The sequence below is a fragment of the Ylistrum balloti genome, unplaced genomic scaffold (assembly GCF_031769215.1).
Source record: "Ylistrum balloti isolate Yb309-2 unplaced genomic scaffold, AGI_CSIRO_Ybal_v1 Utg371268, whole genome shotgun sequence".
NCBI classification, from domain to species: Eukaryota; Metazoa; Mollusca; class Bivalvia; order Pectinida; family Pectinidae; genus Ylistrum; species Ylistrum balloti.
Window position 1 is genome coordinate 261,699 of NW_026782683.1, and position 12,548 is coordinate 274,246.

A 12,548-nucleotide genomic window follows, 5' to 3' on the forward strand; every position below is an offset into this window, starting at 1 on the left:
GGGTTGTTTACATATTCCTGATAAAGGGTTGTTTACATATTCCGGGTAAAGGGTTGTTTACATATTCCGGATAAAGGGTTGTTTACATATTCCTGATAAAGGGTTGTTTACATATTCCGGATAAAGGGTTGTTTACATATTCCGGATAAAAGGTTGTTTACATATTCCGGGTAAAGGGTTGTTTATATATTACGGATAAAGGGTTGTTTACATATTCCTGAAAAAGGGTTGTTTACATATTCCTGATAAAGGGTTGTTTACATATTCCGGGTAGAGGTTTGTTTACATATTCCGGATAAAGGGTTGTTTACATATTCCGGGTAAAGGGTTGTTTACATATTCCTGATAAAGGGTTGTTTACATATTCCGGGTAAAGGGTTGTTTACATATTCCGGGTAAAGGGTTGTTTACATATTCCTGATAAAGGGTTGTTTACATATTCCGGGTAAAGGGTTGTTTACATATTCCGGATAAAGGGTTGTTTACATATTCCGGGTAAAGGGTTGTTTACATATTCCGGATAAAGGGTTGTTTACATATTCCGGATAAAGGGTTGTTTACATATTCCGGGTAAAGGGTTGTTTATATATTCCGGATAAAGGGTTGTTTATATATTCCTGTTGTTTATTCTATTGGGTAGTTTTCAATATCATCAGTTATCTTAATGAAACAACCAAGTTCATTTCCTGTCATCAAAAAAAAAATCATCAATCGATACACAACAATTTTCCCGTTCTAGGGAAAATAAGAGACCTAACACAGAAAAAATGATAATTTTTTTATTGAACACCTTAGCACTCTTATATCCATGACAACGATAAACTGTTTCTACGGAATATCTGAGTGTAAAGTACATGAGACTATTTACTCCGTATCTTACCCCTCAAGTCCTGAGGTCTGGGAGTGGGGAGGGGGCGGAGAGAGTGATCTCACACCACCAACTAGGATGTATTTATTCCTAGCATGTTTATCGTGAAATTATGCAAACATTTACAAAATACCTCTCTGCTTCAGCTTAAATTATTTATAACCCAAAAGAAAACTGAATATTCAAAATCAATTTTCCTTTGTATTTTCTGGGTTGATTGACAACTGTCGTTAAGTTCGTATTGACCGACTACGATAGGGTATATAAAAAAAGTCCCACAAGGCCTGTATAAAAGTCTACTCTCAGCGAGAGCACTTAAACAGGGTTTACGATAATTTCATTAACGTTGGATCAAAGAGAATTTCAAAAAGAGATAACCTCAACTAAAGTATTAATAATTAAGTGGTCGCGAGAGTCAGTCTGCCGTATCTCCCGTGTGTTGATTCCGTGGTGACACGCACGCAGGTTTGTCTACACCAAGGTAAAACACACAGGGACCGGTAAATAGTACGCCTATAGTTGTATCTACAATACGTCTGATATGATGGAAACACATGATTCCTGTGCGTTCTCTCTTTAGTGTAATCTTCAAGTCATAAACATTTAAAACTCTGTAAAAACCAGGGGTAGACCCTCATGTCCCTGTGTAGATAAAGTGTCCCTTGTACAAGTGTCTATTTCCCCCTCTCAAAGTTGAGACATCTACTTTACATGTCTGTTTGTCTCTCTCCCCCTCTCAAAGTTGAGACACCTACTTTACATGTCTGTTTGTCTCTCTCCCCCTCTCAAAGTTGAGACATCTACTTTACATGTCTGTTTATTTGTCTCCCTCCCTCTCTCAAAGTTGAGACATCTACTTTACATGTTTGGTTGTTTTTGTCCCTCTCCCCCTCTCAAAGTTGAGACATCTACTTTACATGTATGTTTGTCCCTCTCCCTCTCTCAAAGTTGAGACATCTACTTTACATGTATGTTTGTCCCTCTCCCTCTCTCAAAGTTGAGACATCTACTTTACATGTCTGTTTGCTTGTTTGTCCCTCTCCCTCTCTCAAAGTTGAGACATCTACTTTACATGTCTGTTTATTTGTCTCCCTCCCTCTCTCAAAGTTGAGACATCTACTTTACATGTCTGTTTGTTTGTTTGTCCCTCTCCCCCTCTCAAAGTTGAGACATCTACTTTACATGTATGTTTGTCCCTCTCCCTCTCTCAAAGTTGAGACATCTACTTCACATGTCTGTTTGCTTGTTTGTCCCTCTCCCTCTCTCAAAGTTGAGACATCTACTTTACATGTATGTTTGTCCCTCTTCCCCTCTCCAAGTTGAGACATCTACTTTACATGTTTGTTTGTCCCTCTCCAGCTCTCAAAGTTGAGACATCTACTTTACATGTATGTTTGTCCCTCTCCCCCTCTCAAAGTTGAGACATCTACTTTACATGTCTGTTTGTCCCTCTCCCCATCTCAAAGTTGAGACATCTACTTTACATGCTTGTTTGTCCTTCTCCCCCTCTCAAAGTTGACACATCTACTTTACATGTCTGTTTGCTTGTTTGTCCCTCTCCCTCTCTCAAAGTTGAGACATCTACTTTACATGTTTGATTGTTTTTGTCCCTCTCCCCCTCTCAAAGTTGAGACATCTACTTTACATGTATGTTTGTCCCTCTCCCTCTCTCAAAGTTGAGACATCTACTTTACATGTATGTTTGTCCCTCTCCCTCTCTCAAAGTTGAGACATCTACTTTACATGTCTGTTTGCTTGTTTGTCCCTCTCCCTCTCTCAAAGTTGAGACATCTACTTTACATGTCTGTTTATTTGTCTCCCTCCCTCTCTCAAAGTTGAGACATCTACTTTACATGTCTGTTTGTTTGTTTGTCCCTCTCCCCCTCTCAAAGTTGAGACATCTACTTTACATGTATGTTTGTCCCTCTCCCTCTCTCAAAGTTGAGACATCTACTTCACATGTCTGTTTGCTTGTTTGTCCCTCTCCCCCTCTCCAAGTTGAGACATCTACTTTACATGTTTGTTTGTCCCTCTCCAGCTCTCAAAGTTGAGACATCTACTTTACATGTCTGTTTGTCCCTCTCCCCCTCTCAAATGTGAGACATCTACTTTACATGTCTGTTTGTCCCTCTCCCCCTCTCAAAGTTGAGACATCTACTTTACATGTTTGTTTGTCCCTCTCCCCCTCTCCAAGTTGAGACATCTACTTTACATGTTTGTTTGTCCCTCTCCAGCTCTCAAAGTTGAGACATCTACTTTACATGTCTGTTTGTCCCTCTCCCCCTCTCAAATGTGAGACATCTACTTTACATGTCTGTTTGTCCCTCTCCCCCTCTCAAAGTTGAGACATCTACTTTACATGTTTGTTTGTCCCCCTCCAGCTCTCAAAGTTGAGACATCTACTTTACATGTTTGTTTGTCCCTCTCCAGCTCTCAAAGTTGAGACATCTACTTTACATGTTTGTTTGTCCCTCTCCAGCTCTCAAAGTTGAGACATCTACTTTACATGTTTGTTTGTCCCTCTCCAGCTCTCAAAGTTGAGACATCTACTTTACATGTATGTTTGTCCCTCTCCCCCTCTCAAAGTTGAGACATCTACTTTACATGTCTGTTTATTTGTCCCTCTCCCCCTCTCAAAGTTGAGACATCTACTTTACATGTCTGTTTGTCCCTCTCCAGCTCTCAAAGTTTAGACATCTACTTTACATGTTTGTTTGTCCCTCTCCCTCTCTCAAAGTTGAGACATCTACTTTACATGTCTGTTTGTCCCTCTCCAGCTCTCAAAGTTGAGACATCTACTTTACATGTTTGTTTGTCCCTCTCCCTCTCTCAAAGTTGAGACATCTACTTTACATGTCTGTTTGTCCCTCTCCAGCTCTCAAAGTTGAGACATCTACTTTACATGTTTGTTTGTCCCTCTCCCTCTCTCAAAGTTGAGACATCTACTTTACATGTTTGTTTGTCCCTCTCCCTCTCTCAAAGTTGAGACATCTACTTTACATGTTTGTTTGTCCCTCTCCCTCTCTCAAAGTTGAGACATCTACTTTACATGTTTATTTGTCCCTCTCCCTCTCTCAAAGTTGAGACATCTACTTTACATGTTTGTTTGTCCCTCTCCCTCTCTCAAAGTTGAGACATCTACTTTACATGCTTGTTTGTCCCTCTCCCCCTCTCAAAGTTGACACATCTACTTTACATGTTTGTTTGTCCCTCTCCAGCTCTCAAAGTTGAGACATCTACTTTACATGTCTGTTTGCTGGTTTGTCCCTCTCCCTCTCTCAAAGTTGAGACATCTACTTTACATGCTTGTTTGTCCCTCTCCAGCTCTCAAAGTTGAGATATCTACTTTACATGTTTGTTTGTCCCTCTCCAGCTCTCAAAGTTGAGACATCTACTTTACATGCTTGTTTGTCCTTCTCCCCCTCTCAAAGTTGAGACATCTACTTTACATGTTTATTTGTCTCTCTCCCTCTCTCAAAGTTGAGACATCTACTTTACATGTATGTTTGTCCCTCTCCCCCTCTCAAAGTTGAGACATCTACTTTACATGTCTATTTATTTGTCCCTCTCCCCCTCTCAAAGTTGAGACATCTACTTTACATGTTTGTTTGTCCCTCTCCAGCTCTCAAAGTTGAGACATCTACTTTACATGTCTGTTTATTTGTCCCTCTCCAGCTCTCAAAGTTGAGACATCTACTTTACATGTCTGTTTATTTGTCTCTCTCCCCCTCTCAAAGTTGAGACATCTACTTTACATGTTTGTTTGTCCTTCTCCCCCTCTCAAAGTTGAGACATCTACTTTACATGTATGTTTGTCCCTCTCCCCCTCTCAAAGTTGACACATCTACTTTACATGTATGTTTGTCCCTCTCCCCCTCTCAAAGTTGACACATCTACTTTACATGTCTGTTTGTCCCTCTCCCCCTCTCAAAGTTGAGACATCTACTTTACATGTATGTTTGTCCCTCTCCCCCTCTCAAAGTTGAAACATCTACTTTACATGTATGTTTGTCCCTCTCCCCCTCTCAAAGTTGACACATCTACTTTACATGTTTATTTGTCCCTCTCCAGCTCTCAAAGTTGAGACATCTGCTTTACATGTTTGTTTGTCCCTCTCCAGCTCTCAAAGTTGAGACATCTACTTTACATGTATGTTTGTCCCTCTCCCCCTCTCAAAGTTGAGACATCTACTTTACATGTATGTTTGTCCCTCTCCAGCTCTCAAAGTTGAGACATCTACTTTACATGTTTGTTTGTCCCTCTCCAGCTCTCAAAGTTGAGACATCTACTTTACATGTTTGTTTGTCCCTCTCCAGCTCTCAAAGTTGAGACATCTACTTTACATGTTTGTTTGTCCCTCTCCAGCTCTCAAAGTTGAGACATCTACTTTACATGTATGTTTGTCCCTCTCCCCCTCTCAAAGTTGAGACATCTACTTTACATGTCTGTTTATTTGTCCCTCTCCCCCTCTCAAAGTTGAGACATCTACTTTACATGTTTGTTTGTCCCTCTCCAGCTCTCAAAGTTGAGACATCTACTTTACATGTTTGTTTGTCCTTCTCCCCCTCTCAAAGTTGAGACATCTACTTTACATGTCTGTTTGTCCCTCTCCAGCTAAAAAGTTGAGACATCTACTTTACATGTTTGTGTGCTTTGTTTGTTTGTTTCCGGTGCATACCGGCTTGAAAGGTCGAGCATGTGACCCTTTACTTTTTCACTTCTGTTTTGGAAACAGAAAGATTTCGTGTTTTCACAAAGTTCTTTATATATAAGTAAAAACTACATATAACTGACAGATAAAGTTTTTTTGAGGATGTAATTCTTGAAAATATCACATGACACATAAAAATATCACATTAAAGTTAATCATAATTGGTATCTATATGATGGGCGTAAAATTCTAAAGTAGCCCATTGTGACGTACTATGTACAACAGCTGACCAACGTTAATTTGTAGTAACAGGATATCCAATTGTAACATTCTCTTTCAGAAATGACCACGTGCTTTAAATTTAACACATTATATGATCATAAATCCACTGAACCGAAGCGAACGTGGACAGCACAAAAGCGGAATATAGATATATACGCTTAAGGCGACTTTCTATCGACTCCTAACATCACAGACCTGGTGGTAAATGTATTTTTACAAACTATGATGTTCTCTTAGCGATTTGAGACTAAATGTAAGGTTATACCCCAGGGTTAAAGCAGGTCGATCACAGTCAGGTGGGACATCGTTTGTTCCGATACCCGTCTACATACCTTACAGGTATTCACACCAAGGACGGCGACATCAAAGGCTAGAAAAGTAGATTTGTGGCTTAATGACAAACTAAAGTGTTATTATTAGCTGATTATAAATTTATAAACATGGCCTTAGGTCAGATACACACACCAGAGACATATTGGACTTAAAGAGGATATGCTGTTATTGACTTAACTCATAAATTGTGGTTTTACATGATACTGAAGATACAATTATATATGGACGGATGCTTGCATCTATGTGCAACATATTGTCAACTACTCGCCTAATCAGTCACGTTTTGTTTGAAGTGCGTTAGCTGTAATTTGTCACAGCTGCAATTATGAATAGAAATATGTATGAATTCACTTTGATCTTCATTCTTTTACGTGCTCAACAACTTACATGCGAAATTGTATTTACAGACTTGGGAAAAATATTCTAGGTATTTCACACCAATCCTTTTTTACATGGCTGGATGAGGATAAATACTTGTTATTTGAGAATCCCTTTACATAACACGTTTAACCATTTTATCCGAGACTCAAAAGTAAGACGTTTTAACGGATATATTTTCTGCGTCTAGGCGGAGAAAGCAACAACTTATACAATGTATTTTACACCTAGAAATGTTTCTTCTAACCACAAATAACGAAAAGTGCAGGTGACGTCATAGTGGGGACAACAACATGTGACGTCACAAAGGATACAGATAACTGTGGTGTTATGTTGACGTCGAACTGCGGAATCTTACAATTATTTTTGAACAGTGAACGTCGACGTCTTGTGAACAGCTGGGGGGGGGGGGGTCGCTGTATGACGTCACACAGAAGACACTTGTCGACGTGTCACGTATTGGTTCAGACAATGGAGTATGATGTCATAGTTAGAAATGTGACGTCAAGCTGATTATTTAGACGTATGGTTTGTAAAGAAAACATCTACGGTCAGGCCATGAAAGGTATAAGGAGTCTGTATAAAATCGCCTTAAGCTTCTGTATCTATGTGATGTTAATGTGATGTCCGTGTTCTCTCCGAATCGGTTCAGTGAATTTCTGACCACATGTGGATATCCTGTTACTACAAATTAACGTTGGTCAGCTGTTGTACATAGTACGTCACAATGGGCCACTTTAGAAATTTACACCCATCATATAGATACCAATTATGATTAACTTTAATGTGATATTTTTACGCGTCACGTGATACTCTCCAGAAAAACATTATCATTTCTTTCTGTAATATACAGTTTCTGTTTTTTTAATCTTCAGAACTCTGTGGAAAAATTGGAAACCTTTCATGTCGATATACATCGAAATAAATTAATAAGTAAATAAAATAGTTTTGTAACAAGCATCTTTTACCTATGTAAGACAACAGCTACACGTGTTTATCCTTACCGAAATGACTTTTTTAGATGTATGACGTCACGAAGGCAACAAGAAGGCATCCAATCGCAAACATTGACGTGTATGAAGTTACGCTGGAGACATAGACGTATGACGTCATACAGAGACAGAACTGTGACGTCATACAGAGACAGAAGTGTGACGTCATACAGAGACAGTCAGATGACGACATTCAGGGGACATTCGACACTGTTCAGTAAGGTCCTGGCGCGTCAGAACCGTGGGTTACCGACGACTGCAATTGTGAATTTGTGACAGTTTGACTGAAACAAACCATGATGTCTTCCTGAAGGGACTGAGTATGGCGCCGTATGGAGACCAATATCATAAAGCGTCCTGTCCTAGTCATGAAGGGACTGAGTATGGCGCCGTATGGAGACCAATATCATAAAGCGTCTTGTCCTAGTCATGAAGGGACCGAGTATGGCGCCGTATGGAGACCAATATCATAAAGCGTCCTATCCTAGTCATGAAGGGACCGAGTATGGCGCCGTATGGAGACCAATATCATAAAGCGCCTTTTCCTAGTCATGAAGGGACCGAGTATGGCGCCGTATGGAGACCAATATCATAAAGCGCCTTGTCCTAGTCATGAAGGGACCGAGTATGGCGCCGTATGGAGACCAATATCATAAAGCGCCTTGTCCTAGTCATGAAGGGACCGAGTATGGCGCCGTATGGAGACCAATATCATAAAGCGTCTTGTCCTAGTCATGAAGGGACTGAGTATGGCGCCCTATGGAGACCAATATCATAAAGCGTCTTGTCCTAGTCATGAAGGGACTGAGTATGGCGCCCTATGGAGACCAATATCATTTTGAACATAAGACAGAAACACTGCGGACACAGTTGTTTGACATGTATGTGTACCTGTATGACACAGAAGGATGTTCTCGGGGTCTGAGAGAGGGGAAGGGGGGTGGGGGTTGGGGGGTTGGGGGTGGTGGAGTGGGAGGGGGGCGGGGGGGGGGCTGGAATGGGGGGAGGGAGGTAATGACACAGATAATCGACTTGAAAACTTCGGATTATGATGTAGGTATTATGATGAAGGTATATGATTTTGTACATATCCTAAGTTCAATGAAACAGTTATTTGATCGAGACTTGAATTCTTTCCCCTTTTGTCCTACAATCTTGATATTTCTTTATGGATTTCACAGGAATTAATTAACCCTCATACAAACAGTATGTACATGGTAACGTAAATTGTGGTCCATTTAGATTGTCACTTACGCACTTCACGGTATTAGTAACTGCCAATATTTACTCTGATTATAAATAAACTAAATCTAATGAAGATAAAACTATGTTTGAAGAAGATTTTCAACACTGTAGTTTTACTAATTCTCCTGGGCCAGTATTCTCGACAGTGGTACATACTGGGTATTAAAACCCAGGACAAGGCAAATTAACACCTACAAATTTATTATTGTGTGCTTCTATATTTTTAACACCTTTCCTACTTGTGTTAAAATGCCGATGGTTCCTATCAGTACCTTGTAGCAATGTTTTCAAAACATCAAAGTGATTTCTAGATTGATCATGTTTGGTGATAAGAAATGTCATTCCGAGAGATAAAATGCAAATTTCTTATTTTTCGTGACAATCAATGATATTCAAACTAGGATCAGTGACTGAAACGAAAAATCACCTATGAATATCGGTTTAGCGCAAAGAGAATTCAGATAGAAAAGTGATTATTGTCCGTGTCGTTTACGACTCGAGAAACAGCGAAATTACCTGGATTTATCTAGGAGCTTTGTAAGTTCACGGAACAAATCAATCAGTAACATTATTTATAGATTTCGTATCTGTACAATGTACATGACAAACCTAACTTTTTTGTGACAGACGGGTTAAGTAGATAAGTGTCAGCCTTGATCATTGAAGTGTGAAATTAAAATCATATGCAAATTATTTAACTATTTGATTAAAATGTAAAATATGTATAAAGATAAGTAATTTACTAATACTCTGAGTCTTTATCTATCAATATTATCTATATAATTTGTAAATACAATTTTGAAGAAGCACAAGTAAACAGACCATGAGCGAATACCAACCCCCACCTCCAACCTGCGTTGTAAAACCATAGCTACAGTTACAAACATTGTCCAATAGAAGTAGTTTGTATGAAATGATAATGAAAAAGAAGTATGCGTTTCAATTCCCCTCCTGTCGTCACTGATAATGTATTATTTCGTTTCATCTCTCTGCCTTTAATGAGGAGGAGTGTTTGTAGTGGAGATCTGTTCCATTGATTTCGTGCAGCGTTGCACCAGCAGCTGTGAGCGCAGCAATAGTACAATGTAGACGGCGGAAATGAGAATTCACTACACAACAGGAACTGTTTACAACCATATAGAACAATCACAGAGATTTAAACGTATAAATCGCTAAACCGAACCTTTTATTCGGCCAATTCCGGATATTTTTTACCGGAGTAGCATAAAAACAAATGAAATATTGACATCTTTAATAAGATATATTTATATTTATTCAAACTAAAAATCGATGAAATGTGATCAAAATATGAGCAAAAGAAAGATTTACGTGAAGAGTAAACCCACAAGAATCAGAAGAACAGGTGTTCCAGACGGGTCTCCTTCACCGGAGACATCACCGTACCTCTCGGTTCACAAATATTGACCATTCATGCTGGAGATGAAAATGGACATAAAATGGCAACTTTACCATCAAGCAAAATGGAAACTTGTTTTCTGCCGTTTGCTTACCTGCTTGACTTATTTCAATATTGATCTGTCTCGGCAAGACGGCTATCATCAACGACAAGTTTGCAGGCAAACATCATATTGCGCGATTTGTACATGTATTTACTTTCACTACGAATTCAATTCTTTTATACCAATTATAACACTGACAGAACAAACTTAAACAGGGAGTATTGCAGTTTAAATCTGTGTCGCCGATCGTGGCGCATCCAATTGGCGTGTCTGGAATTAGGGGCCAAAATCTGAAGAAAAAATCTTTTATCCGTCCGTGCATTTGTCTTTCAAGTAAGGACTTTTCAGTGTAGGCTTATAAAGGATTTCTGGCTGCCAAACGCTAGCTTTAGGTACTGTAACCTACTGGCGGTTCTGTAGCCGTAAGTAATAAAAAATAATCGCAATTCTTGTCCACTAGGGAAATAACACCAGTTGGAATATTCGTAAATCAATGAACAGTATTAATTGTAGCGCCATTCGGTAATGCAAGCAGCCCCTCGTAAAATCGTGTTGTATCTTAGGTTATCATCTTTAAACAGTTCACGTATCGGATTCTTAAATTATTCAAAAAGTTATATTTACAGAGCATAGAGATAAAAATATTCTTTCATTTCATTTTGGTAAAATTCGTCAAAATTGAAAGACACATTTCAATACTGTCATAAAATGTGATGAAGTGTAAATGAAATGAAGGAAGAAATTTGTTTTCTTGAAAGAAGAACTTGACTAACGCCATAAAACCTATCGAAGTGTAACGCAAATAGACGTCGATATGTCCCACTTGATGAATGATGAAACAGACTATAGAATATATCTATATCGTGTAGTTGAGCTGTCTTTTGAAGTAGAAGCTAAGTGATATGCATCAGCAACCACGTATGGTGATGCTGGCCGACATAGTAATTACACTGTGTAGCTGATGAAATTCACATCGGTGCTTGCCCACCTTCGCTGGAAAAATCCGATGTAATTTAGATAATACTGGCAGGGCTTTTCATGTAAATACGTTATTTGTTGCAGTTTTTGGGCTACGTTTGACGGGCTATTCCCCAAGTAGTTCTCTTAACGTCTTCATCCCCATCTGTTTCTGTGCAGGACGAGCGAGTATATTAATATATATATATACGTATACAATAGCAGCCTCTGAAGCGGCTCGCATGCAGGAACACTTAGACATAGCGAAACCTCTTCATCGCGAATTAATGTATCGCCAGTTTCGTACAGAATGCGCGAAGACAATCACGTAACATAGTGCCTTCTCGATTGTAGCGCTTGTAACTTTCCGAGATCCCTACATAATAATACATGATAACGAACAAAGATATGTTTAATTTTGTATTCGTAAGGTTTTGTCTTAACTGAATCAATTAGTTAAATTGGATATCCGATACAAAATGGTTGTCTACTGACCTCAAATCGCTAGTTAAACGTTAAACCTTTTTTTTTAAATTCTTCCACATAGATAGAATCAAATAACACATATTACAATCAAAATTGTCCTTTTTCTTTTAATGTGCAAAAGTTTGTAGCACGGAAACAAGAGAAATATTCAAAACCGTAAACGTGATGAGCCTAATTTCTTGTCGTATGTATTTAGAATTATACACACAGATAGTTTAAAACTATTTTTGATATTTTTCAATTTCTTTTTAATCACAAGTTGATTAAGGCCGTGTATCATCTTGCTGTCTTTGATACAACTAGGAGGGTCAACTTTAATGCTAACGGATCACACAACATTGGCTGAATCTGAATCTAGTACACATCAGAAACGGCCCAACGGAATCAGCCCAGGTTTGCCGAATGCAATCTGTGTGTGAAATGCGATAGAATGTTCATGTGAAAACTAAGTGTTATCATGATCTAAACAGGCCATGATAGGTCCATATTCACCTTAACTGTAACTAATTCTCAGGGCCCGGTGATACCGACCAGGACAGGTCCATATTCACATAAAGACTGTAACAAATTCTCAGGGCCCTGTGATACCGACCAGGACGATACCGACCAGGACAGGTCCATATTCACATAAAGACTGTAACCAATTCTCAGGTCCCTGTGACACAGACCAGTATATGTCCAAATTCACCTTGACTGTAACTAATTCTCAGGTCCCTGTGACACAGACCAGGATATGTCCATATTCACCTTGACTGTAACTAATTCTCATGTCCCTGTGACATAGACCATTCTGATCTCCAAGAGTTACTTCCCTTGCTTTCACTTTGATGGTTTAGTGATAATTAAAGGTTGACAGTCGATGGGGGGTGACAATGAGGTCCCTTGGCACTTGGTGT